General features: G+C 49.5%; 1 protein-coding gene across 1 annotated transcript in view; it reads right to left on the bottom strand.

The window, feature by feature from the left end:
* The window catches only part of LOC119109600 (gastrin/cholecystokinin type B receptor), a 96,990-nt gene that overhangs the window by 68,007 nt on the left and 1,336 nt on the right, over window positions 1-27,647 (bottom strand). The gene's annotated exons all lie outside the window — the stretch shown is intronic.

Raw genomic sequence — 27,647 nt, 5'->3', positions numbered from 1 at the left:
ATGTCATAACCGAACCTTCAAAACCAGATAATAACGGCTGACACTTAAGTTGTTGGGTTCCTACCCCTAGTGTCCCTGGAGCTAACCAGAGTATTTGGGGGGTTTTCACCGCATGAATTTGCATTACTTCAGAACAAAGAACATTTACATTGGATGAAGGCCTGAACAACGCTTAACATGAGCAACAAAATAACAGTCACACACGTAAGCCCGCAAGCACCCGCACTAAACAAAAGAATGCCCAAGAGCACGATATCCAAAAAGGTTCATAAAAATCACTAACTTCAAAATCGAAGCCACTTTTCTTATCTTGCTGAGGGTCATAGCCTGTGTGACCAGCTTACAGTAGGTCAGTTCAAGTTTCACGTCATTCGAGGTCACGTCGATAACCACTTACAAAAACTGTAGGTGGTTCTCAGCCTCAAACCTGTTTATGAGCAATGATCCGCGGCCCGCATCACCGATTAATAACACCTCGTAAAAGCAAGAGATACATTATGGTGACACGTGGACGCTGAGGCAATGGTTTCATTCACCTATGAACCTCCATAACCCATGCTCTGACAGGAGGCCGGGGGCGATGTAACCCACGGACGCGTTAAACTTTTGTAGTAAAAATATCCTTGCCATGTCGTGTGACCTCTCCAAGTTTTCACCAGAGCCTCCGGTGCATGTTTAGCACGTGTTGGGGCACAACTAACTCGCCTCCAGCGTCTGATTTCTGAGTAGCAGCGTTGTCAGGAACAACGCACGGCGACCTACGCCCGGAGAGGGCAGCAACAGTTGAATCTGCCGACCCCCGGCCGTGGGACGCGTGTATCGCAGCATCAAGACGCATGTATCGCAGCATCAAGACGCATGTATCGCAGCATCAAGACGCATGTATCGCAGCATCAAGACGCATGTATCGCAGCATCAAGACACATGTATCGTAGCATCAAGACGCGTGTATCGCAGCATCAAGACGCATGTATCGCAGCATCAAGACGCGTGTATCGCAGCATCAAGACGCATGCATCGCAGCATCAAGACGCGTGTATCGCAGCATCAAGACGCGTGTATCGCGGCATCAAAACGCATGCATCGCAACATCAAGGCGCACGTATCGCAGCATCAAGACGCATGCATCGCAGCATCAAGACGCATGTATCGCAGCATCAAGATGCAATGATCGCGGCATCAAAACGCATGCATCGCAACATCAAGATGCATGGATTGCAGCATCAAAACGCATGCGTCGCAACATCACGACGCATGTACCTCAGCATCAAGACGCATGCATCGCAGTATCAAACGCACGACGCACCCATCCCCAAACGCAAGAGGTGCCTCAGCAACCCACATACCGAATGGGTAAACAATCCCCTTGCCTGCACCAAACTTATCCAATCTACTTTGAAATGAGCTCGGGTGATGGCTTTCAGCTTAAGCTGCTGGCGATGCGCTCCAACATCTCATCACTCCTTGACCTTGAAAACCTCCGCCGCGATGTCCTGTGAGGGACTTTGTCTACCTAATTTGTCCTTAGCCCAGTCTAAATAGGATTATATGTGTTGCCAGCTTCGGTAAGGTTTAAACCACCGATATTAGAGTGACTGCACACTCACACACACGCACGCACGCACGCACGCACACACACACACTCATATATATATATATATATATATATATATATATATATATATATATATTGTGTGGTGTGGTGTGTGTGTTGTATAATGTTTATAAGTGATCAAGCATGGTGACGTTACATGTACATGTATTGCAAAAGAACTGAAGAAAACAGGAATAAAAGAAAGAACTGAGCGTTCAGCACATTGCTAAACATTCTCCTCTTGGCGGATGTTAGATTTTCCCGTTTTGAGACGAACAAACAAGCCCATTAACACTTAATTTGTTTTCACTTGTATCTGCAATGCGCCAAGACCCATATATATTTCTAGCAGACGTGCTCTTTCTGGGGATGCTAGAGCCCACATTCTTCGCCTTTCATTTATTTTATTCGACTGTGACTATGGTAAAACAGTGCCCGCACTCCGCAGGTCATGGACCTAACAATGAGCTCCCAGGACTCCGCTCATATCCGCCACAGTACCTAGATCACAGCAAAGTGCCGCGATCAGCTGCTGCAAGCTTGTACTATCAACCCATTGTCCACCCGTTTACCATTTCCTAAAATCTTAGGAGTTAGTTTCGCAAGACTTAAGAAAGCGTTCAATGTTTCGTGGCCAGGCGCACAAAGCGGATCCTGGGGCACGTGCCCCCCCCCCCTCTCTCATTCTGTTTTATATGCATTAGCATGTGCGCGACCAGGTCTCATCACTGAAAATTAGGACAGACTGGTGAAAATAGCTTAATGAAAAACACGCCATGCTACTGCGTCATGCAGCAAAGTTTGCACGTCCGCCGCGTGAAAAGCTTGGTTTTTGGGGCAATGTTGAGTTATGGCAAAGAGTCCTTCCTATTGCGAAATCCTGCGCACGACCCTGTCCGCGGCATTGCTTAAAGCCCCGAACAAGCATTTCTTGAACCATCCGCCCTGCCCTAGTCCGCACAGACGGCGTCCTCTTCACAAAACTGTTGACTAAACCAACCCGCTTCTCAACCTACAGACGAAGTCATGGCAGCCGTGTTCACCACTTTGATGGAGGAGGAGACGGCAAAGACGTTCAGACACTGCCCGGTCACGATAGTGTTGATTTTCGTGGTACATCGGCATCCAAGTCCGGACGAACGTGTCGGTCACACACAAGCCACATCCTCTTGGTCGCATTCACCAGGGATAGTTCTTGGCCGAGTTTCCAAGAATGGGACATTCAGGCTGTTCTGCTGAGATTATTGGGAACAAGCGGCTAAAAACTGTCCCGACGACGTCGCAAGGGTTTTGATAAAGTTAGGCATGACAAAATTATCAAGAGGGCCCCGCCATGTAATGAATTTAACAGATGCTCAAGCAAACTTGACGTTGACGGGCCGACTGCATTACCATGGGTTCCGAAACCTTATTCCGGATCACGGATCCTGGTATCCTGGTATCCCTCCTGGTATCCTCGACATACGGCGATGAATTAAGGGAGAGATAAAAGGCAGGTTTCGCGCCAACGCAGCGCGAAAGATTGATATTAAGCTTTCTTCGAATCGAGTACAGCGAAGCTGTTTAGCTATGCCCCGTTCCTACAGCTCCAAAGCGCGAAGGAGGACCGTCGCCAGGACATTTCCTAGAGTCTGGCCTCTCGGGCGTTTTGCACATGTCATTGACGTAACCCGTGACCTACTGCATCCGCTATCCGTTCGTTTGCATTATATTGCATCAGCAATAAGCTTCGATCTTCACGAGTGTGGGATTTAAAATTATCTTCATGGTAAACATGGACGGGACTGGAGGTCTGGCTTGAGGAAATGTGCGCTTTGGTTCGCGCAGGGTCGTGTTGGGTCGTGCACACCACGCGCAGTTGTGACACCGACCTGGCTAACGCCGCATTAAGTGCTGAACCAGGACCGCATTCTTGTTCTCGCTGTAGCAAAATAATGCCAGAGCCCTGACACTATCACGCCAGAGACGGAGATGGCACATGCCGCGGCGTGTTGACTATCGGACGAAAGTTGGTCACATGCCAGCGTGTCGTCTGTTCCACGTGCTGGTGTGTTTGGTGACGAGCCAGAGCCAAGTTTGGTTCGTGCTGGGGAGCTGCAGTGACGTCGAGTTGGAAAGCTATTGGGTGGTGGTGCCGCACCAGCTTGGTGTTGGCTGCTATTGCCTGAAATGTCCCACAGTTGAAGATATTGAAGCAAGCATCATATATGATGAAATATGCTCACTTCTAACTATCGGTATACTTCTAAGTGGAAAAGACTGTCATGGACAAACAATTTCTCTATTTAGTCCATGCGCCCCTCCATACGAAATAGTCTGAGTGCATCATCATACCTTGCAGAGCATTGAGTGAGTGTCAATTGGCAGCAGTTATATTTAAAATCGTCTCACTAACTCAAGATATGGCGACCGAGCATTTCCATTTTTCTTGGCCCTGGTCGCCACATGTCTAGTGAAATGGCAAAATTAGAATGGCGTTATCTTGGCGTCATGGACGTTGGGTGACCTTGAAATAGTCTCCCAAAAAGTCTGCACATATTCGCGGACGTGTAGCTCAGAAACTAGAGGGGTTCAGGTCTTAAGAAGGGCAGGGCTGTGAACTTCACCGAATGATCTTCAACATGGCCATTTCAGTTAAAAAACCCGCAATACAGTTGTGGAACACTCCCTTCAAGGTCTCACCTTTCTGCATTGGCGGTCGGGCCCAGTGCCGTACAAGAGTCACACATAAAAGAGGCAAGGCATTTCGGAGGCGCGTACGACCGTCCAAGCGGATAAGCGCTGCCCCGACAACCCCGACTGCCCCGACAGCCCCGACTGCCCCGATCGCTTCAACTCTGCGTCATATTAGGACTGCGATGCGTTGGGGCAGTGCCGCCGCCGGGTCTATTGAGCACGCTAAGGTCTGACCGGTACGTGCAGGGGATCCCGCGGTGTCAACCATGTTTGCTGGTTGTGGCCAACCGTTACCAGCCACGTTTGTGGGTTGGTGCCAGCCGCTACCAGTCACGTTTGTGGGTTGTCGCCAGCTATTACCAGCCACGTTTGTGGGTTGTCGCCGGCTATTACCAGCCACGAGTGTGGGTTGTTGTCAGTCGCTACTAGTCATGTTTGTGGGTTGCTGCTAGCCGTTGTCTGGGTCTACCATAGGGCGGTGATATCGCGGAGCCGTTTAAAGGCGGCGGCATACCGGGCGGATGTTTTGGCTCTTAAACATCCGTCATATGTGGGCTCCCAAGCTGTCAATAATTGTGGCAGTGTCGAGCTTTCAACGCCACTCATAAAACATCATCGGCAAATCCGAAAGAGATAGAATGTCAGGGATCACAATCGGCGTTTGCAGGATTGACAAGAGTGGCTAGCGCACGCATATTGACGCGGAGAAGCGGAGAATGTACCATACACCATTTGAAAATGCCAGCCCGGCAGAAAAAAATGTGATAAGAGGTGTTCAATATCACATCTGTTTTCTCAGTTGGATACACGTGGTTTACATATTGCATGCTAATGAAATTGCATGAAAGCGATCTTTTCCTTGTCAGTGTTTGGTAAGTACTAAAACTGCATAGAAACATTTATCCAATTTTAAACAAAGCCTATCGTCCATTAACCTACCGTGAAAACGGCTGTTACATGTTTTCACCGTAAGTTCAAGCATCAGAACTTGAAAGCATACTTGCTCGTTAACGTAGTACTCGTATATATCATCCTTGGTTAAATGACTTAACTCATTTTCATGAGGACGATACATCGACCATTCCCTCTTGTTGTCTTTGCAACCGCATTCAAGTAAATTAGAACCATAATTTTTACAATTGGAGTGTATTCGCAGAGCGCCAAGAGCGCTCTGTTCTGCGTGACGTCACGTAGATTCTTTGCGGGATGTGTTCGCACACGACTATTTCTTCAAGACGGACTGCCACATGGAGGTGATGAGTGATGAGTGTGCGCTGACGGTGTAGATCTAAAACAAAATAGGGGAGGGGTTCAGATATCCTTCTCCCTACATGAGCCAGGCTTGACGACTAATGAAAACAATGAAGTCTTACTGGTAAGACAATGGAAGCTTTCATTAGTGAAATGCATACATATACCACACATTAACAAGCAATAACAAGTCTTGAACGGAAGTGATGTCATGCAAACTGATTTGGGGAGCTGCAACGGGAACACATTTATTTTGAAATCCGCCGTTGAGTAGAATGGTGTCATGTATTTTATGGCCGCTGACATCGTGTAAACCAGCAACGATCGTATTATAGAGACCTATATAGGTACGAACACGGCCGGTGTCAAGCGGAGGGGCTTATTTCGGTACCAGGTTTCCACGTCGCTGCAGTGTCTGCGGTAATTGCCTGTCCATCACCACAAAGGCATTTTGCATATAACTGGCCAAACGTGACAGGAGGGGTGGGAGGGGGGGGGGGAGAGTTAGGTAACCTAAATAGGCGAGCGCCACACATTCCGTTCTAGCAAATTGCTATGCGCATTGACACGAAATGTTTTCACAGGGGACCGTGAGCTGTAGCGAAACCGACCAGGCCAAGCATTCCTACATCCGTCACTGGCAAACGTAGCCGAACTACGCGTTTTCATCATCTTTCCGGCGTTATTAAGCGGGCTAGCAGTCGTCGTAACCTTGTTGGCATTGAAGTAACAAGACATAACAGCTGGCGCTTCTGGACCCTTCGGGGCATGTCTGAGTCCGCCAAAGCCGCTTCAGAATGTACACAAACAAAACTACATCACCGCTCGGCGGACGAACATGACACAGCTGTTGCTGACTGCCAAGCCCAGTGACGGCAGGAGCAGTTCCGACAGCGCCCTGCGTCCGCCTCTGCTCGAGCTGCCAGGCTGTCGCCGCCACGAGCACATGGCAGTCAGCCAGCACATGTCAGTCAGCTAAGCGTCTGCCCATTAATTCCACTCTCGGTGTGGAGGCCTTGAGCCGTGCTAAATCTTTGTTTCTTCTCAGTCGGTTTTGGTGGGCCTTCCACAACACCCCATTAACACTGCCGAGGGGATTATGGCAGTGTTTTTCTGTCAAGGGGTTCAAGTTTCGCCGCGTTCCGCTATTCTGTCTAGTTCCTCTACGCATAAAGCATGTTCAATGCAGTTGCAGAAGATATTCAGGACTTGTCTTTGCCTGACAGGAGTCTCGAGGGGTTTCTACCTGACAGCTGCAAGCAGAAACAGACTGCAATACACCACCTTGATGACACTCCACTCTCAAAATCTCAACTCTCTCCCCATCACACTCTGCGGCTACCCGTTCATGCAACAGCTGAAGATAAGATTGCGTAATAACCGCATATTAGCGTCACGCCCAGATCGGCACAGATCTGGCACGGCGCCGGCGGCCGCAGCGCATCTCATCGAGTCTGGCGATGCGTGGGCATCGGTCACGCCGTGGCGCGCGCACGCGTCACGCGTCGGCCCGGCGGGTATCATTTGGTGGGGCCTGACGGATGGCGGGATGATATTGCGCTGATCGGCGACGGATCACTGCCACCCGGAGCCGCCCACTTTCTGCCACCGCCACCCGGATCCTCCGCCCTGAGCCCGGGTCAGAGCTGCCTCGCGGGGTCAGCAGACGACGCGGCATACATTAAGGCGGCTTCAAAGGGACTTGGTGCGCTCTTATTTTTAGCGCGCTGAAATGTGGTAAAACGGCTCAAAATGCTCTGAGCTATGAAACTATGAGCAGCTGTGAGTAGCTTGCCGGCTGTTTTTGCATTCGAGAGTTTAAACCGCGTGGGCTGTTTATGACGCGTCGCAACAATATGGATGGGTTTCTGATAAAAGAAGTGGTGTTCAATCCACGGAGGCCTAGCCATCAATGCATCCATGTCGCAAAAGATCTTGAATAAAGATCCCGCGATCATCAGTTCTGCCGCTCCCTTCAGCGTTGAGCTCTAGCTGCGGCGCGGGCTGTGCACTGGACCCCCTTCCTACCATCCTAAACCCGGACGATGAACCTTCCTCCCTACTATCCCCAACCCGGACGATGGACCTCTCCCCTACCATCCCCACCCCGGACGATGGACTCTCTCCCTACCATCCCCACCCCTGGACGATGGACCTCTCTCCCTGCCATCCCCACCCGGACGATGGACCTCTCTCCCTACCATCCCCACCCCGGACGATGGACCTCTCTCCCTGCCATCCCCACGGACGATGGACCTCTCTCCCTACCATCCCCACCCCGGACGATGGACCTCTCTCCTACCATCCCCACCCGGACGATGGACCTCTCTCCCTACCATCCCCGCCCCGGACGACCACAGCACGGTCCCTGGTGACCGGGCGACAGGACGTGCGGCTGTCGCCCGGCCGCCGCGGTCGCAGGGGAGCGCCGTCGGCTCTCATGCGTGCAGCCTGCGGGCCGCGTCTCCCCCGCGGCAGCCGGCCGCGTCACCGGCCGGCGGCCGGTTGCGTCATCGCGGTTGGGGGCGCTGCCGCTGGCGCGAGCGTCGCGCTGGCGTCCCGTGACCGGACTCGGCGGCCGGGCGCGGGTTAGTCCGCGTGTGCGTGACCCGACCGTCAGTGAGCACAAAGCAACGGAAGCAACACTCACATTTGGCACATAAATCGTCTTGCACTACTACGCAGAGGAAATGTGTGTTTGTTTTAAAACTTTCAAGATTAAGCATCGTTGCGCCGGAAAGCTATTGTGGCTTGCCAACATATGGACAATCGTACCGCTTTTTAGGCAAGACACAGTGGCATGCATCTTGAACGCAGTAAATGGCTTGGCGATGAGAAAATGAACGCAAAGCAGTCCTGAACTGCAGTAAAGCCTCTAACCCTGAACGCGAAGACCGGTGGCAAGCCACAGAAAGGAGGGCAGTCCAATTATAAAACCCCGACTGTGAAGCTTGCAATGTGGAGCTGGCGTTGTAATCCGTGAGGAACTTTCCTAGTTGGAAATACAATGACTCATGATAACGGAAGAACGTCATCTCATGAGGATCAATGGGAGAACTCTAAATATTTCCGTCACTCTCCTGGATGGTCTGCTGTGCCATTTCAATGGCGATCAAGGACCGTCAGTTTTGGCGTGGTGAGACTGTGTTACAGATGTACCGATCGACGAATGCGCTGCGATGCTGAAATCAGCTGAGAACGGTGGCAGTCTGCAACTTCCAACGATGGTCTCCTAGTTGGACAGTGGGGTGTCGTAAACGTTTAATGCACCCATGCCGGCTTCGCTCTGATGGGCCATGTACATTCATGGGACCATAATGACGGAAGGAGATAGGGTCACCACCCTTTTAGCTGTCGTCTCGAACAACAACATTGAACACTTCCGAAACTGGCTTTAAAGGTGCACTAAAACCGTCATCGATGTGGCTGATATACGTCGTCGTCCACTGTTTAACGTTTACCCGTAAGGCACCAAGACGACAACACTTGCAGTCCTTCGGCTTCCTCTCCCCGTCATCCCAGCAGGTTGAGAACCTCCACGGAGCTCACCAAAGAAGATGGAAAATACCTATATTCCCTCCTAGATGTCCAACAGGGACCTGATGCCAGCTAGACATTCCGGTACCAACAGAGACAGGTTACCAAACACCAGCACAAAAAGTCGACCACCGGATGGGTCCTGGATTACCAAAGGCAGCATGCGCAGATCCTCAACGATGACATTGCATTTTTCTTATTTTCAAACAGTGCGATTCATCGTACGGTGTCTGAGAAAAGCAGCAAAAATCAGAAAATAGGTTAAGGAGACGGGTGACCAGCGTCGCTAGCCCTACAGGAAATGGCTAACGGAAAAGTTGAAACAGATGCGTGGGATTTTTATGTTCCGCAGGGCACTAACGAGCACGACAAACCTTGAGACAAGCCTTGGCGAATGGAGCCATCTAAAGCGACCGACCTAACCCAAAACGGCTTGACAAATCCCCTGCAGCTGTTGCCAAGCTAACCAAGGTGAAATCAGAAATCACACTAAAGATTTCACTTGGAGCCCTGTCCGAAGGTTACTTTCGGTCATGGTGGAATTCACAGCAATACTCGGGAATGTCGAACTCCGGAGGGCATTACGATTTTGCGCCTTTTACGTCAATAACGCGGATAAGACTGGACTATATTTAACCGAACTAATGGCATGTGGTGCCTCAAAATTTCATGACTGGATTATGTATTATATATATATATATATATATATATATATATATATATATAATATATATATAGTATATACATATGTGTGTGTGTGTGCTTTTTTATGATATATATATATATATATATATATATATATATATATATATATATATCAGTTTACATAACGTGAACGGATGGGGGGAGGATGATGCGACCTTTGTTAACCAACGGGAGTTGTTCCGTACACACCGAAACCTGACCATTCACTCCACGTGCTTTCAAGCTGTGCTTCAAGCCGCGTGCTTTCAAGACGCCTGGGGCGTGCGCCGATGCTGTTGCTTCGTGCATGACGTTTTTCGTCACTGTTGCTGACATTTCCCTGTACATTTCGACGTATTCTCCAGAATATTGCAGCATTACCACGTCTGTGGCCAACCAGCTGGGCTACGAGCACGGTGGCTGTTGGGTGCCAAGACGCCGCTTTAATGCAGGTTCTCTCCCGTTGTAGCTCACTATTTGCGCTTCATAACGGCTCTTCGGGCACGACACAAACTATGAATTTTAGCTGGGTGCTTTTTTTCCACCCAGTTGTTCTCGTCGTCATAGCTTTGTAAGCATCTACTGGAGGGCGCAAGTCGTTTGGGCTTTTCCATAAACGTGCTGACTGAGCCGTCTCTACGCCGTGTTTTTGACAGCCTTTCAAAAATGCACAAAATGTCTGCCGTCACTGTCCGTAAGCACCAACACATCGTGCGCCACCATTTGTACGCACTCACGTTGGCCACGCTTGCTAAGGCCATGACGAAAAGCCGCCACAGTGTTTACAGGGGCTGCTGGATTCTCCAGTACTCCCAGGGCATCGCAGCTCTACATAACTTGTTTGGCCGTTTATAGTCCAAGGAAAGGTTTCCTTCAGCCTATTTCTACCTTGAGTTATTTTTCAGACTATTCATCTTTGCCACAATAATCATCTTTCTACGTTGGAAATTCGGCAGACTCTTTTTTATTCCATAAATATCGTCCAGTGGAGTACTGGTGCCGTTAACAGACGATGATTTTATGTCATCCCAGGTATGTTCTTTTGACAACCCTAGAATTTGTGATACACGATACATATAATTGGTGCGGGAGTGATGACCCCAACGCTTCAAACCACATTTTTTGCTACGTCCTCAATAAAGTCTCCAAATTTTGAACAAGTTTTTGTTTGCGTAGTTTCGTGGTTGATTGGCCCTGTTCGGTAGTAAATGTTCACTTCTGTTCAAGACTGTTTCGTTCTAAATTACGTAAGTTGTTCGGTGCATTAGCGAGGAACCATTAGTCACATAGATAAGACAGTGTCATTAGCCCTATTCCTTGAAAAAAACGGGAGATTAGAGATATAGTTTCTTTGATATTTCGGTAACAGGCCTTTCTCGAAACAATAGCAGAAGCGCACAATAGCACTTCTGCTGCGCACAAAAGTGCACAATAACACTTTCTGCTATTGCTTCGAGTAGGGCATATTGCTGAAATATCAACCTAATTATATCCCTATTCTCCTGTTTTTCCGACGAGTAAGACTAATAACACTGTCTTATCTGTTCCGTTCCTTTCTGTATACGGACGTTTTCTCCGTTCATCCTGCCTTTTTGTTTCCGGAAGAGATCTGTTGTAATATTGTTCGGCTCAAAATAATAGGAAATCAAAGAAGGCATTTTCAATTTCTTAGCGAGAAATGCGAGTTTACTCCCGGAGAACCGCAGTAGACCAGATAATATAAGGTCAAGTAAAACTGACAATTTTGCCGACGCACAACAAAGGTCAAACGGCTCTCCCAAAGCAAACTTAAAACAGTGTTGACGCTCCGTGCTTTTCTTTATAAGATGTCTGTAAGATTTTCTAAGATCTCATCCTGACATATATATATATATATATATATATATATATAATATATATCTCTCTCTCTCTTCCTTCTCTCTCTCTCTCTCTCTCTCTCTCTCTCTCTCTCTCTCTCTCTCTCTCCTCCCTCTCCTCTCTCTCTCTCGCTCTCTCTCTCTCTCTCTCTCTCTCTCTCTCTCTCTCTCTCTATCTCTCTCTCTCTCTCTCTCTCTCTCTCTCTCTCTCTCTCTCTCTCTTCTGACGACCTACCGCAGCCTGCTTTAATCACAAAAACATTGCACCTCACGTTGAGTTCGTACCAGCTACGATGTCTTTAAAGTGGCAGCCAACTAAGCTTGCCTTTTGAAATTGTTTACCCTGCCTGCTAAACTGTTTATCAATACTGCGTCCTTGTCAATTACTGGCTCTTGTATCAATCACTATCCAACCTCTCCAAGGTAGCCAGGACATACTATTCTTTTAACGCACAATATAAAGCTTTACCCCACGGGTCTGTTGCCTGCGTTCGCATGAGCTACGCCAAAAGATCACAATTGATACATTTTTCAACGCACTCAAAGTCGACATTTTGCTCGACGGCTTGTGATCTCAGTACCGATCATCGCCCCTGAGTGGACGGCGTAATGTCGCCTCCCCGGGGCCCGCACGCCCCAGCGGTGGGCTCTGCGGCGCGTCATGATGAGCGTCGGCTGGTGTCAACGAGACGACACCAGCTGCTGCCCGTGCTGACAGAGGACGGTGCCGCTGATGAAAGGACTCTGAACACACACCTTGACCTTGAGTCGACAAAGCCAAACGCCTTTCTGCTTCCGGCGTGTAGACCCGCGCTACTTAGGCATGCGAGTGGTGGTGGGGTGCAATGCCAGGGACGAATTGTCACCATCAAAGCATGATGGCCGGACCCTGCCAATATTTGTTCCACAGCAACATCATGTTGGCACTGCGGTGAAAACCTTATAAACAAAACGCGAGCTTTAATTTACGAGTGTCGCAGTCGCCCATTGGACGCCCCGCCCCGTCCCAGGGTTTCCGCTGACGCAACAGACCCGCGCTCAGGGACTCAGTGTCATCGGCGTTGTTCTCCCGATCTTGCGACCGAAGAGCTTGAGAACCTTGTTTATCTCGATATCCGCAGATATGGTTGGCTAGTGCCCTACCAGACAAAGTCACGGCACACTGGCTACTGCTACATGCAAAACCGTGTTGGACTGATTGCTTGCGTCAGACAAAAACCGTGCACGGACGATAAATGCGCTATAACAGCGATTGACAAGACCTTGACAAAGACTTGGCAGGCCAGCTACTGCGCCAGACAGATCCCACTCTGAGAGAGGCGGCTGCTCAAGCTGATCTTACGCTCAGCTCAGCTAGACTTACGACGCAGCAGCGTAGTAACTGCGGCCACATTTGGTCACTGATTTTGCGGCAATCTACTTTGTCTACATGCGATATTACGATACGATCTAAGTCTGGAGGTGCCGGTCATTATGTTCGTTTTCTTGCTTTATAGAAGCTCGACTTATGCGCCAAATTCGTCAGTGCATAATGGCGTTGTTTATCTGCGTAGCTGGACGCGTCTGAACCTTGGCTCGACATTCGGCCCGTGACACAGATCTCATGGCTAGGTTATCAGGAATCAATGGTCAAGTTGCTAGCCAATGTTTTTGCCTGAGGATTGCACGCCTGAATTATGTGCACGTGTGGCGACACCACTGGTCAGCTCTTTCAATGGCACGCACCTCTTGTAAAACGTGAACGAACAGCATCAGCTGGCGTACCCCGGGACCTTGCGTCACCAGTGCACCTCCAGTCGTGATTAACGCCAATTACTGAGCTCTGACAGTGCGACGATGGGCTAAGTGTTTGGGGTCAATCAGTGGGGACCTTGCTCTGGGTGAGTGAAATTAGCTTAGCTAAGTTGGACTGAAATCGGGGTGGAGTTATTTCAAAAGGTGAGGTGAGGTGAGTATTTTTAGACAGTGCAGGGCACAACTGCTGCCAAATTAATCTGCCATATTGAGAAGATAAGATGCCAAATTCCATGACAATCACGAATGGCGTTGATGGGCCTTTGAAGCTTCAACGAACCCGCGTTGGCAGGTCCCGGCGTCGCAGTCTCCGCGGTTCCGCATACGGTGTCGTTTGCGGCCGCAAGCCGCGAACACCAAACGTTGCGCCGCGGCGGAGGTGGATCGGGCACATGCTGAGGATGATGGCGCTCCCGGGTCAGGCCGAAATGAATTGGCTTGCGTCCATGAACCGATTGTCAGTGGCATACGTACGTTGCTTTGTTGCAACAATGGCCGAAATGAATTGGTTGATGTCCACGAACCGATTGTCAGTGGAATGCGAACGATCGTCTGTTGTAACCATGTACGAGGACAAGCAAATCCAGGACACCCATACACAAGTAACTGAACTGGAAAGAATGAAGCAGGTTCGAGAAAAAATATATTGACACATGAAAAAAGTGAATAAGCGTAAAAGCGAATGCGCTCCCTGTGGTAGTCCCGCGGCTACAAAATATATAATGTGCACCACACACGCTACGAAATATCAGAAATGCCTCGCACTCACATGCCACGGTCCTACGTATTGACATCTACCTACCGCCTGGAGCGTGGAGCAGCCAGCCTACCTGCAGCGTGCACTTGATGCGGACTGGGGGGGGGGGGGCGGGGCGGACACGGGATGGGAGGGGGGGGGGGGGCCGGTGGGGGCTGTGTCAGGGAAGTAGTCTTGACCATCGCTCGACATGCTCGAAGGACAACATCTGTTTTTGCAATTGCTTTCTTTGTCGTCAACTGTCCGCCAGCCGCGAAGTCAAGAGAACCTGCCACTTCCTTCTCCGGATCCCATGCCAATCATGGCACCTGAATAAGTTGCCACGATTGAAGACATTCATGGCTCACATACGATGGTAAGGAAAACATGCTGAGGTTCTCGCGTCTGACATATACGAGATTGACACACTTTCACGCACTCGACAAGTGACATGGAAGTCTTGACAGGTCTCGCGGCCGGTCTCACGCGCACTCGATTTTCGAATGGGGCAGGTCACGTGACAAGAGTGGTTCCGTGATGGCGGCGCCATCACGGGACCAACAAGGAAGAGCTTAGCAGCCGCAGCGGGTGGTGAGGTCGCTGCCGGCCTGAATCTTATCGACCACCCTCCCCCCCCCCCCCCGGCACTCGCCCAGCTGCGTCTTGACATATCACTGCTAGCACATTCCCCGAGGGGCGAAATGCGCACCTCCCCTCGCTCGGTTGCCTCCTCCATTCTCCTGGACTTCCCCTGATTACGTTTCGAGCCGATGCCTGAATGAAGAGAGGCGGATATTCCATCAGATATGGTGTCAGGTCGGGATTCACTCTGGAATCGAATGGTCCGTACTCCTGCACGAACGTGGCCGCACCTGACCAGGGAAGGGTTTGTACATGACTCTGCATTGGTCGTACGCGTGTAACGCAACGCCCCTCGCGACCGTCCACGACCGGCCGCACCACACGTAGATGTCTGAGCTGCTGTGTTTTTAATTATTCCACGAAAACCCAGCGTTCTCGTTCATTGGTGACAATCGGTACACGAGCGTCGATGGTACCTGAGGCCTCGTACCGGTGTGGCTCGCGTCGGATGTACTCGTCCCGAGGTTGCAACGCCAGTAAACAGTTCTCTGCGACGATTCTCACCGACGTCAGTATGCATAGGACACACCCGAGTCCTTGCTTGTCACCGCAATCATCTGCATAGGTGCGGCGCTAGACGATTATACCATGGCTGCGGTGTATGAAGTATATACCATGTTGTATATTGAAATCACGCCATGACCCTCTGAATGCTAAGCAAGATTATTAGTGATGTCATTCGTTTTTCAGTGACTGATCGCTTGCATAGCACAACGCTCCTGAGACATTCACCAGTGTTCTGTGGCTTTTGAATGTCCATGCACGGACTATTTAGTGCATGTTGCATGCATCAACTACTCGCAAGGATTATGCACGTAACTACCCGTAGGTGATATCTAACCGAACGGGCAGTCAATTAACAGTAAAGGTAAAAACGCGCTGATAAAAAGTCGCTCCTCTGGATTTTCATGTTCGACCTGCGCTTGCAAGTACTTTGGCACGCGGGATCATTCGCTCCCCCAAGCAAACTTTTTGAAATGGTTGCGCTACGAACACTACCTCTCACCCCCACAGAGTTTTTCACCTTCGCTCTACCAGGAGGGACTCAAAGTCACCTCCATTAAGAGCCTTTAAAAGTCAGAAAGCTAGAGCCACATGGAAATGACATTGGAAATCACTCGTCAAACTGCATCAACTAGATGTATCTGGCTATTGGTAAATGTGACCAGCACAGATCAAACCAAGTAAGATGTGTAAGTTAACACCCCATAGAGCCCCGATTATCTCAAAAGAAGCGTGCTACAATGCGCAAGACGTGTTAAATAGGTCTTGGAGCAGTTTATAGAATGCTCACTCGTGGACCGTCGACACCTGCGACCTGTGATGTGTCATATGAGGTCAGGTAGGGGACGACGATTGTTGTAATGGCCTCTCCAGTTGTATCAAGATTTAAACACGCCATATTAATCGGAGAATATAGTCATGGAAACATCTCGAAAGCTGTAGATATGTGCAGTTAAGGTTTTTAATCATATGATCTTGAAGCGGTCAGATATATTCACGACAGCCAAAGTTGATCTGATATCACCTTGGATAATCTCGTCTTGAAAAGGGCACTAGACAATTAGAGACATTCACTTAAAGTGTTGGAGGTGAGTGTTGAACTCTCTTTGAGGCGCGTGTCTTGCATGAAACAGCCATTGTGTCTTGCCTTTGGGCAAATCGTACCGCTGTTACCTTGTGCAAAAGATCATAGATCATGACCCGTCAAGCTCAGAAGCCTCAAATGCTAAGAATTGTAAAATGAAGTTAAATAAAGCCCTCGAAATTTCAGCACCGCGCTCCAAACGGTTCAAAGCTGTTCCAAAAAAGCATTCAGGGTTACAGGAGGCTCCATCATAGGGCAAGGCAGTACAGCGGTTGTTTCAAATTGTACACAGGTTATCTTGCTATGCCAAATTCTTTCATGCTGGTCCAAATTGTCACAATAAGTAATGGGTTTACGTAAGCAGCAAAAGCGTGCGGTTCGGTTTGCTACAATCAATATCTGTGCTGCCAATATTCGCACTTTTTTGCAGTTATTGAAAACACTTCCAAATATATGTATATCTCGATTAAAGCTGTCAAGCTGACGTAGACTAAAGCCAGCGATATTGAAGAACATAGTTTGTAAATGTTCTGCACGAATAACTTACCAGTGCAGCACCCTTGCCACTTGGCGCAGGAAAGGAGCATGCCAACGCATAAATAACACCCATTGTCGTGTGGGTTCCATAGGTAAAAACATCGATACCGAGCAGGGTCGCGTCGATTCCGATATAATAATCGACGAGGGTTAAACTGCGGGGGTTTAACCAGAGAAAAACCCTTCTCGCACTGTATTTTGCACATGCACTGTCGTATGGATCCCATACAGATGGCACTTAATACCTCCACCGTGTTAAAATACAAGCCTTCCACCACGAACACTCGCGTGCAGCACAAACATGTGCTCGACCAGCCGGTCTCCAGGCCGTGGTCGCCATGGGCCCGGGGCGCCACCAGAGTTTGGCGTCTGAAGTGTGACTGGCATCCAGGCGCTTGAGGAGGGGGGGGGGGGGCACCAATGATGGAACAACTGCCGACGAAAGGGAGGGGGGGGGGGGGGTAGCACGAAAGAAATCTGGGAAGAGTGTCATAACCACCAGTCCACATTAGCGACGCCTTCCAGAGGTCCGGCACGTATCGCAACATGGGTGATCAGAATCCGGCCGCATTAGTGACGCCTCTTCCAGAGGTCCGGCACGTATCCCAACATGGGTGATGAGAATCCGGTCCGCATTAGTGACGCCTCTTCCAGAGGTCCGGCACGTATCCCAACATGGGTGATCAAACCCGGGTCGCATTAGTGACGCCTCTTCCAGAGGTCCGGCACGTATCGCAACATGGGTGATCGAAACCCGGCCGCATTAGTGACGCCTCTTCAGAGGTCCGGCACGTATCCCAGCATGGGTGATGAGAATCCGGTTCGCATTAGTGACGCCTCTTCCAGAGGTCCGGCACGTATCACCAACATGGGTGATCAGAATCCGGCCCCGCATTAGTGACGCCTCTCCAGAGGTCCGGCACGTATCCCAACATGGGTGATCAGAATCCGGCTGCGGTAAGACTTGGCCTTTACGTCATGTAACCATTCCTTTATTGAAGGGCCCCTCCGGGCATCCGTACGAGCATGGGTGGCGGCGAGTAGTAAACATAGGAGAGTTCGCAGGGAGCTCAGTCTTATGAGCCGATCATGGAACACTTGATTCACTCTCGAAGCTGGTTTGCCTATCTGTCAGTCATCTAAGAAACGATGCCAAAGGGTCGTTAGAACATCCAGCAAAATTGAATTGGAATAAAATCTCAATCATAAGAAGAGTTATCTGCCTTTTGTCAAGGCATGTTGAACTATCTTGCCACATACAGCGCCACAGCTAGGTGCCAAAGCTTTTAAGATCCTCGATATCAACTTAACAGCGACATTACGACGCCATGAAAAATATCCTTAGTCTATTATTCGAGAATCTATGAAACGGGCAGTGCTGTGGCTACCTACCAATTCGTGAACGCTTTAACGGGAGCGTCCCACCTTTGGGGCATCTTTTAAAGGCATACTCTGGTGAGACCTCAGGACCAGTGACGTCTAATAATAGTACTTGGTAGCACCGCAGAAGCGCTATCAAAACATAATATTGATACAGCGTCAATCACTTTTGTGTCCAATTACGAGGTCCATGTTCTGTCACAGTACTACATTCCGTTCTTTCTTTATATCCCCAGAGTGCAGTCCTGGACCGTGACACCTGGCGCCAGAGGTTTAGAATCTGCTGAGGGCCGTTGTCCGCCGCTACACAGAAGAGGTGCCACTTGTGCGCTATTTCCACCCCACACATTGCGGGCCTGCGGGCTTCAAAGTGGCATCCCATTTGATATAAATGACGAATGAACGTTTTGTGATTGGCACAGCGGGCGGCGAATATCATTTACCGAGCAGCCATTGGTTGAAGTCTGGACTAGCGCGTCACTTTAAACCGTGTGGTACGCCTGTTTCCTTAAGCCAAAATGTGCTTCAAAGAGCCACTATGCTTAATGAGAGAAAACAAAGTCATAGGATGACGCTTCGTTGATCGTGCGATCGTAAATTTGTATTCGAATTTAGCTTTCCTTTAACTGAAAACCGACAAGCTTTCATATCATTATTCCACAAACACCTTGACGAATTAGTGTATTGCAGACATTGCACAACATGCACGTTGGATCGAGAACAAAACGGGTGAAAAGAATTACTTTCATAGTAGACTGAAATTCTGAGCTAAGCAGCGGGATTTCGAGAAAACTGGTCTTACCGATCGGATACGTCTGAACTAGTAATAAGTGAAAAGAACAAAGTTGCCATAACTCCTTTTAATGCGAACATTTGCAGTTAGTTCCACGACCTTATCTGACCTCGTTTCTGAGATCCCATATGAATTTTCCATATTCCACGTAAACGGGCAGAGCATCGTTTGCGTCTGACATCGCGTGGCCTTATGCCAACATCGACTCACACCTTTACCTACACGATTGTCCGTTTTCTACTCCGTTAGCGTCTGTTGGTCCCGTGTCACTGAGAGATTTGGCCGCCCAGATTTGGGTGGGGTCTGGGCCAATGGCATTCAGCCTTTTCGCAGTTAAGCATGTTGCGTTTTCATGTTTCTCCTTGTGGGGAGGAAAAATTGTGTTCATATTATCATGTCGCCATATTGCAGGAGAAGCCCGCCTGATCACAGGGCTTAAGCTCAAATGCTCTGACCTCTAAATGTCACACTTTTCACAGAATGACCGCCTCTGAATCGAGCCAGGCCGGGCCCGCTCAAGTTCAACAATCTCTCACGGGTGAGCTCGATCGACCCGCGGCCTCTCTCGTGATTGTTACATGATACCCAGCATCGCCTGATTGAGTGTAAAGCCCATCTAGCTGGAATCGAGCCGATACACCCAAAGACCTGGAAGTCCGTCCGGGGGCTCGTTTCACCACATGCACAGTATCTCTTCAGTGTGTGGAATATTATCCCGTTCGGAGTATGACTGGATTGCTTTTATGTTTCGGCAAAGACATTTTCGCTTCCACGCATGCCATTGCCAATCAGTATGCGTTCACGGCAGGAATGAATTCAAGGATAGTTATCCCTTGCGTGGTCGCTGACTGGCTGGTACGGCACTATTCACATGGTGACTGGAAATCTGTCGTTGGATTTCAAAGTTACTGCAAGGATTATATTTTTTTGCGTAAACAAGGGACCGTATGAGGGTCTCGAGATGAAAAGGGTGAACAAGGCGGACGTAGAGTTTTTTGAATATATCAAGACGACGAGTTGGCGCGTCATAAGAACTGTTCATTCGGTGTCATTTTTAGTTGTGATATCTTTCAACGAGTTATCGTGCACTGCTTGCACTTGCCCTGCAGTAAATGTGGAACAAAATGGGACGAAAGTGGTAATTAGTCATTTTCATTACTTGTTCGAAACGTCTTTGGTTAGCCTGAAGATGGCTGGCATTGGGAACGTACGTGTTCTGTGTGTGGCAACCTGAAGATGGCTGACATAAGAAAGTTCGTGCTCAGTTCGTGCTCGTGTTCTGACATAAGAAAGTTCGAGTTCTTGCTTTACCATCACGACAAACAAGCAATGGTTTTGCTTATTGATGAACAACTGTGTGAATTTACAGGGGTTTGAACAACTGTGTGCATTTACAGGGGTTAATAAGGGGTTCATGGTAGACCAATGCTTAACTATAACAGGTATTCTTGTTTTGGGGATATTATCACTTTCATGGTACATGCGAAAGTGATTCTGATTGTATGAAATATGCCCGTGGACGGGTTCTCCAACGTTGCAGATCCGCACCGGCGTGTGATGCCATGCCAGAGCTTTGCATTTTAATTCGCTTCAAGCCTGCACATGTCGTTATCGCGGCTTAAACCTGCAAATATGACCACCGAACTGTATATTTGCACTTGGACGCAAGATTGCCTCGGTAAAATTCCATTGAACTTTGCATATTAAGGAAACAAATGCATACCTTCGTGCATTGGCCACAAATCCCACACCACAAATCTAAACTACATTAAAATACAGCACTCAAACTGCTTCTACAACTTATTACACCCCTTTGAAATGGTGCGCAGGCCGCCAGGATTCACCATCGCGATGAGACGGGATCCACTACTATGCAATATTGCCGAACATGGTCATGACAGACGGTCAAATGGCCAAGTTTCCGAGCATGGTCATGACGGGACGGTCAAATGGCTAAACGACATCCGCTTCCGATGAGCGGGGCGAGGGTGGTGACGCTGTGCGGAAGCATGTCTGCAGCCGGGTGCGTTCTACCACCGGTTGTTTGTTTTTTATACGTAAACACTACGAAAGACCCTGGCGGGGCGAACGCTGACGGCGTCATTCAGCCACGCGCATCAGTCAGGAAGGACGACCAACGACCAATTTCCTTTAGGTGATCACGCCACTTCGTAAAGTACGCAGGAGGAACGTCAGTGGGGAAAAACAATCCATGTTGCCGTTATTGCCACCCGGAACGAGGCCCAAAACGTTCGGTGTTCGCAAACCAATCGATTGTCCACAGCACACCGGCCAAAAATCCTGTCACTGTGTTGGCCGGTATTCGGGCCCTCGAGGCCTTCTTCACTTTCGCGATGGTCTCTTGGGAAACTCTCGGGAAAAACTGCATCATCGCATCAAATGAGATAGCTGGTGAGTCAATTGTGGTGAACACAACAAATCACAGGACGTTTCATCCTGTGTGCTGAAATCCTCCGGAAGACGGCCATTCGATCAAAACGTTTTTCAAAGGGGAGGATTTCTTGCCTTCAAACATCACCGACGGTGACGCGCTTGGCGCAAACACTAACGGTCCTGCGCCATCCTTAACATGTTGCCGATGTCGGGCTTCAGAAAATGTAACGTCGGTCCACTTTCCATTCAGATACATATAACTCAGGTATGGGTGCTCTATGTTTTGAGATATGGTAGTGACTCGTATCCGGCCCATTGAGCTGACCCGTGCAGTGAGTTTCATGTTTGCGTGGGCTCAGGGTGCCGGGGTCTAACATTGCTCCGCCAGCGTTCTTCCATACACAGTGGAGAGAGTCGCACTTTTCTCTTACCATTACGGGGAAAAAATGCAAAAAGGTATTATCTTCATTTCAGGTATATATTTTGAGCATGGGTACTTTTGCAATATCTTCATGGGCATTGACAATGCTTGTAGTTTCTTTACAAGTCTGTGCTCCGCGCAGAAGGCTTCTCGAGATCGAATACCAGACCAGAAGGATACAAAAAATCGAAACCAGGAAGCCACTATAAACCATCGGCTGATTTAGGGCGAATACGTCAAAAGTACCAGGCCACAAAATGGTACAAGTCCTTCATTCTGTTCTGATTTTTTTTTTTGTTGCATTGGGACTAGAAGCCACAACTGCCCCTCCTCTGGGCTTCATGTCAGGATATCTTTGATTTTTTTCTTTCACGTGAAACGGAAAGGCCCCAAAGGCATATATTGCCGCCGCACTTTCCAAACTCCAAGCAGAAGCACGTACATATCGCCTATACCGGAGGCGTACCTCGTGCTTGAAAACTCAGCGTTGAAGTTTTCTACCTGCAGATGAGCACATGCATTTCATGCCATATCATTCAGCATTGCAATGCCCCACGAAACGACGTCATGTATTTCCGTCAAGGCCATTGGTCGCCCATTTTAAAATATGCCGTGATTTGTAGCTCATGGTAATGGCGTATACAACATGGAATCTGCTAGGAGGCAAGCTGTAAATCTGGTGCTTTTTGCGACGAATTGAGGCGGATGTTATTACAATTTCCGCTGCTACATTGTTTTGATGGACATAGTTCGACTGTCGCCTTCTTCTGTCCCTCTCTTTCCCCATATACATCTGCCATGCCCAGGGACATTGTATGTGCCAAGCTCAAGTCAGATGAGCTTTCCTTAAATTTGTCCCGAATCAAAACGGCCACCTATATTCACCCCCACCCCCCCAAACATCATCTATCCGATTGACGCAGAAAATCCTACATTTTCAAACAGGGAAAAACCTGAGGAACACGGGAGGAAACCGAGAGTCTAGAGACTGACGGGTCTGCATCTCAGCGACACGGGACTAATAGTCTGACGGACGGGGGAACCGAAGCAAAGTGCTGGTAAAGTGTTTAGCCATGTGCGCATACCACCAGGCTGTGGACCCGCCCGTTGTCGGGTTGTTTTTTAACGATGGATGTCTGACCTCAGCACCCAGGTCAGACGCCAGATTAGGACATGAAACCAGCTGCTCGGTGGACATGAATGGCTCCGATACAGCTCGCTGACACACCTCAGAACTGTATGCACCTATACGTGCGCCGGTAGTCGACCGGGAGCGAGGATGGTCGCCTTCTGGAGCAGACATTGACAGCCATGTGGATGATGGCTCAGATTTATTTTGCCTGTGTTTCGCGCTGTCTGACTTTTTCAGACTTCCTCGTCCGCTCCAAAACCCTGTTCGGTTGTCTCCTACCACCGGCGACGCTCCTGAGGGTCGCACTGAAGTCACCATCCACTCTGATTGTGGCCTACTTACCCTTAGGTGGACTTATTTGCCAATCCGCTCCTGACAGTGGTGCACCACATTCGCCGCGCGGCCGTTTATTTCGGTTCGTAGGCAGCTCACCTGCAATCTTGAGCGCCTCAGCGAGTTCGCGGTCAGCTGTTCTGTCAATACGATTCTATTCAGCTCTAGCGCCCTGAGGAGTGAGCTGCGTGTGCGCGCTGCGTTTTGGTGCTGTGGACGTGGTGAGTGTTGTCGTGTGATTTGATTGGTTGTGTGTGTGTTGTGTGTGTGGTGGTGTGTGTAGTGTGTGTGTGTGCTGTGTGTGTGTGTGTGTGAGTGTTGTGAGTTTGTGGCTTGTGTGGTTGTGTGTGTGCTGGTGTGTGTGTGTGTGTGTGTTGATTGTGCCGTGTGTGTGTGGTGTGTTGTGTGTGCGTGTGGCGGTATGCGTGTTGCGTGTGTGTGTGGTGGTGTGATGCTGCGCGCGCGCGCTGCCGCGTTGAGTGGCGTGTTTGGGTAGCATGGAATTTCCGTATGCCTACAGTACATGGGATAGTATTTACCATGGTATCTACATTTTCCCTTCCGTGTTAAATACCGGCGTACTGAGTATCCGTGCCCTTCACGTCCAGACCAGCTGTCAGCAGATCGTCAGCCCACCAAACAAACGGTGTGACCGCTGCAAAAAATCGATGTGGACATGCAACTAAACATCCTAAAAGCTCTCCCCTTCCATGTCATCGGTCGAGCCTCGCTCGCACCATAAACACCCAGTTTCCGAGTGTAAAGCAGTCACCCGAGCTGAAACGGATGGAAAAACACCGAGCTAAACCATCAAAAAAATCCATCGCCAGCATCAAACTTGAGACCAATTACTCCTTCCAGTCACATGTAAACTTAAGACAAAAGTTTGCAACAGCGGCCCAGCGGCTCACATCTGGTTTTCAAACGCCAGAGTCTTCTCATCAGCGACCAGCTGGGATTCATGGAAGACCACCTGACTTACCTCTTCTGCGTTCGTCCTACCACTATGTGCTCGACCTACTGCTCCCACAGATCCGACTGTCCACTCACAAATTTCGCGGGGCACGGATCGATTGGAATTGACGCTTCTAGCTTAAATTAACTAACTCGATGGTGTAATGTAATTAGCTGTCTACGCTTCTTACAAGGCTGCCAGCTGCTCAATCTTCAACAGGGTGGCTTAAGGCGCTTGCCTTGGCAACGAGTGAGAGTGAGCGAGACACGAACTGCTGCGCAGAAAATCCCCACTGGCATGTCTTGTAGCCCTTGCCTTCACCCGTCCCGGCAAGTGCAACAAAACGCCCGTAATGACCTCGCTTGTCGCATCCCGTTCAATGCCAACGCCTTCCATGTCTCCGAGGCCTGCTCAGCTTGACGCCACCGCCATCATGTGCTCTGATAAACGTGCTATGGAATATCATCATCATACGATGGATCCCCATTACGGACCGTGAAGCAAGCTATATTTACAACGGCTGCTGGAGATTATCCTGGACACTGTGTGCTTGCTTTTTACACCATGGCCAATGGTCAAAGCAGGGAAGATTGAAACTTTTCCTCTGTGGTGCGATGCGCTATCTCATTCAGATCCGTGAGCAGCATGGAATCCGGTCCAAAAACGATCCACCACAATGCTTGGGAGAAGTAAAAAACTCGCCGTGATCATAGCGCTTGTATCTTCCCGAGAATCCCACATCAAACAAGCCGCCGTTCGTGATTGCGCCTCGAAACGCAGAGCATCTCTTGTCACCAGCCTGGCGTTTTTTTTTGTGTGTGTTTTTTGTTGTTGTTAAAGTTTGGTTATTTCACACGCGTTGCTGTGCGCAGGTGTATGGGAGAAAAAAACGGCAACTGCTAAGCTACGGTGTGTATCCTTGCAGGTAGTGCAATAGTTGTTCCCTACCCGTAAACATGACCACATATCGAATCTAGTGCAGCCACCGAACTGGCTGTGTTCACCGGTGTGTGTCGCCTACTACTGTATCGCCCTTGCCTACATAAGATTTCACTGCGGAAAAACACCAAGCATGTGCCCGCTATGTTCGAGCAAGCACGAAAACGTCAGGCGCAGCATCTATTTGGTAGCGCTAGCTCACGGGCAGCGAGCGCTGTGCAGACGTGCAGCGGGTGAGTAATCTGAGGCGACGTAGACTTCAGGTCATGTCCGCACCTCCGAGGCTTATGTTCGTGGCGTCGCTACGGGAACTCAACATTCTCTTTTAGTCTTTATGTTTATTTGACTTGAGTTGTGGCGATTGTTTCATGTGAGTTGTGTCGATTGTTCGTTTGTCCGTTTGGAGGTTTCCTTGAGTTTCAGGACACTTCAGCCCATATCTTTCGCCACACTTACGTCGACCAAAACGCCGTCGCCCAGCATGGAGCAGAATGGGCCATGGTAACTGCTCGGTTGTCTAAAGCTGCTCGTTGTAACCGGTATTCATCCAAAATACTTGCATTTTTTGCTACACTTTGCTCTCCCAAATAATGAATGACAGCAAATGTGCCAATTCCACAGGCTGAATTTTTCCAAACCGGACCAGACGGATAGTCAACCAATTTTAAAGAAATGTGAGTTGTGAACTACCGCTCAAATGATATAGCGATGAATCGCCGCCTTCTGAACTTCTATCGGAGACAACCTTCCAACACATTGACGAAACCCGTTGGTTTGGACCATTTGGGTTACTCTTGTAGGAGTCTGGATTACCATGCACGTCAGTTACCACTTCGCCTGGTCCACACCGCGCACGGTGAGCCATATTCATTAAACATATGTCAAAAGTGTGTTCATTGTTCAGAGCACTCATTTTCATTGACTGATGCTCGTTACATTAACTCCATTATTGTAATCATTTTAAGTTTGCAGATTAACGCAGGGCTTTACACGCACAACACGCTTCGATCCATTCATTACATTATCATTACAAGTCCACTATATCCAGGGTCCCACCATGCTTCAAACCAGCGCATGTTACTCGGAGCACACCTGAGTCAAAGTGAGTCCAATCCATCTCCCGCCTCCACAGCACTCCACTCCACTCCACTCCAGCAGCGACCAGAACCGCTTACCCGAACCGTGAACATGACGAACTGCACACTTCACTTAAGGTGTCGCTCTTAAACGGTCGTGGTTTAGCCGCCAGTTCGCTGAACACTGCGACAAGCGCCATCGTACCACCAGAGCGTGCTTCGATCGGGCCGGAACGACAGGCCCACCGGAGACCACCCCGCCTGGCGACACACGGCGTCGCTGCCCCGGTCGAGGGCCCCGTGCCTGCCGGAGACCACCCCGCCCGGCGACACACGGCGTCGCTGCCCCGGTCGAGGGCCCCGTGCCTGCCGGAGACCACCCCGCCCGGGGACACACGGCGTCGCTGCCCCGGTCGAGGGCCCCGTGCCTGCCGGAGACCCCCCGCCCGGCGACAACGGCGTCGCTGCCCGGTCGAGGGCCCCGTGCCTGCCGGAGACCACCCCGCCCGGCGACACACGGCGTCACTGCCCCAGGCGAGGACATGCTGCAGAGCGACATTATCTCACCCCTCCGTACCACCACGTGCCACTCTCTCTGCTGCACAGGACATCACGTGTCATGTCACCGGCCACACATGACAACGTTTGCCGTTATACGGGCTGCACACCATGCTGTGTCTGCTTCAGCCTCGAATGATCTCTGCGTGCATCCCAATGGGATACCTAGATGCTCGGATAACCGGACGCGCACTCGATGCGTGTGCTCTGTTGGGATTCCGCCTGCCCGCGATCTACAATTGAGGCTGCCAGCTTATGGTAGATCGTTAATGCCCAACCACCAGTCATCCGGGGTCACGACAATATGACGTCAACAAACAGATTTTAAGGGGTTTTTAGTTCTCATTTAGGTTAAAATTTGATTTGTGTTCATACTCTCCATACAGCACCAAAGGCAAAAACTTAGTTGCATAGATAAACCAGTAGTAAAAGTCTTATTCCCCGGAGGAGGAAACAGGAAAATGGAGAAATAGATTGCTTGATATTTCGGCAGCATGCCTTTATCGAAACAATAGCAGAAGAAAACAATATCGAAACAATAGCTTTTATCGAAGCAATAGCACTTCTGCTATTGTTCAATAAAGGCATGTTGCCGAAACATCAACCAATCTGTTTCTCCATTCTGCTGGCTTTTTCCGTGGAATAGGGCTATTTCTACTGTCTTATCTATGCGAATAATGTTCCTCTGGAGCGCACTGAACAACTACGTAAAAAGTGAGCTGTCTTAAATGTTGAGATTCCACTGCAACCCCCAGCAGCACAGCCATTATA

This window comes from Pollicipes pollicipes, unplaced genomic scaffold (genome assembly GCF_011947565.3).
Source record: "Pollicipes pollicipes isolate AB1234 unplaced genomic scaffold, Ppol_2.1 Scaffold_7231;HRSCAF=8579_pilon_pilon_pilon, whole genome shotgun sequence".
NCBI classification, from domain to species: Eukaryota; Metazoa; Arthropoda; class Thecostraca; order Pollicipedomorpha; family Pollicipedidae; genus Pollicipes; species Pollicipes pollicipes.
Note: the sequence above shows the minus strand (reverse complement) of the source record. Positions and strands in the feature narration are given on the sequence as shown.